Genomic DNA, 2,056 nt, shown 5'->3' with positions numbered 1-2,056 from the left:
CCCAAGTCACTGAGTTTCTTCGCATGCCCAGTCATGGCGAGCATGTGCTCACTAACGGAGCTGCCTTCTTCCATCATGCAGCTGAAGAATTGTTTCGATGCTTCATAGCATTCCACTGCCGCATGAGTCTCGAAAATAGTCTTCAACTCTTTCATCAACTCATGAGGATCGTGGTGCTCAAAACGTTTTTGAAGATCGGATTCCAGACTGCACAGGATGGCACACTGAACTTGAGAGTACCGAGTTTTCCGAGTCGCGTAAACAGCTTTTACTTCATCGGTTTCAGTTTCTGCAGGAGGGTCACCTAGCGGTGTATCAAGCACATATTGCAGATTTCCGCCAGAGAGGAAGATCCTCACATGACGGAACCAGTCGGTGAAGTTGCTACCGTTGCTCTTAAGCTTTTCTTTCTCTAGGAACTGGTTAAAATTGATTGGGGACGCCATCTCTACAACATATATTTGCAATAGTTTAGACTAAGTTTATGACAAATTGAGTTCAAATTTTAATTCAACATAATTAAAAATCTAGGTGAACTCCCACTCAAAACAATATCCCTCGCATTGTCTTAGTGATCACACGAACCAAATCCACCACACCATAGTCCGATCATCACGAGACAAGGTGTGATTTCAATGGCGAACACTCAAAGTGTTCATCATATCAACCATATGATTCATGCTCTACCTTTCGGTATCACGTGTTCCGAGACCATGTCTGTACATGCTAGGCTCGTCAAGGCCACCTTAGTATCCGCATGTGCAAAACTGGCTTGCACCCGTTGTATGCACTTGTTGATTCTATCACACCCGATCATCACGAGATGCTTCGAAACGACAAGTCTTGGCAACGGTGCTACTAAGGATGAACACTTTATTATCTTGAGATTTTAGTGAGGGATCATCTTATAATGCTACCGTCGCGATCTAAGCAAAATAAGATGCATAAAAGGATTAACATCACATGCAGTTCATATGTGATATGATATGGCCCTTTTGTCTTTGCGCCTTTGATCTTCATCTCCAAAGCACGGACATGATCTCCATCATCTTCGGGCATGATCTCCATCATCGTCGGCGAAGCACCAAGGTCAATGGCGCCGTCTTCATGATTGTCCTCCATGTAGCAACTATTACAACTACTTTGAAATACTACTCAACATGAAATTTAAAGACAACCATAAGGCTCCTGCCGGTTGCCACAATACAATAATGATCATCTCATACATATTCATCATCACATTATGGCCATATCACATCACCAAACCCTGCAAAAACAAGTTAGACGCTCTCTAATTTGGTTTGCATATTTTACGTGGTTTAGGGTTTTCGATATAGATCTAATCTACCTACGAACATGAACCACAACGTTGATACTAATGTTGTCAATAGAAGAGTAAATTGAATCTTTACTATAGTAGGAGAGACAGACACCCGCAAAGCCTCTTATGCAATACAAGTTGCATGTCGAACGAGGAACAAGTCTCATGAACGCGGTCATGTAAAGTTAGTCCGAGCCGCTTCATCCCACTATGCCATAAAGATGCAAAGTACTCAACTAAAGATAACAAGAGCATCAATGCCCACAAAACCATTGTGTTCTACTCGTGCAACCATCTATGCATAGACACGGCTCTGATACCACTGTAGGATAACGTTGCATAGAAAACAAGAAATTTCCTACCACGAACACGCAATCCAAGCCAAGATGCAATCTAGAAGACGGTAGCAACGAGGGGGTATCGAGTCTCACCCTTGAAGAGATTCCAAAGCCTACAAGATGAGGCTCTTGTTGCTGCGGTAGACGTTCACTTGCCGCTTGCAAAAGCGCGTAGAAGATCTTGATCACGATCGGTTCCGGCGCCACGAACGGGCAGCACCTCCGTACTCGGTCACACGTTCGGTTGTTGATGAAGACGACGTCCACCTCCCGTTCCAGCGGGCAGCGGAAGTAGTAGCTCCTCTTGAATCCAACAGCACGACGGCGTGGTGTCGGTGGTGGTGGAGAACTCCGGCGGAGCTTCGCTAAAGCACGCGGGAGCTATGGAGGAGAGGGG

This window comes from Lolium perenne, chromosome 2 (assembly GCF_019359855.2).
Source record: "Lolium perenne isolate Kyuss_39 chromosome 2, Kyuss_2.0, whole genome shotgun sequence".
In the NCBI taxonomy this organism is placed as follows: domain Eukaryota; kingdom Viridiplantae; phylum Streptophyta; class Magnoliopsida; order Poales; family Poaceae; genus Lolium; species Lolium perenne.
This window is presented reverse-complemented; position numbering follows the sequence as displayed.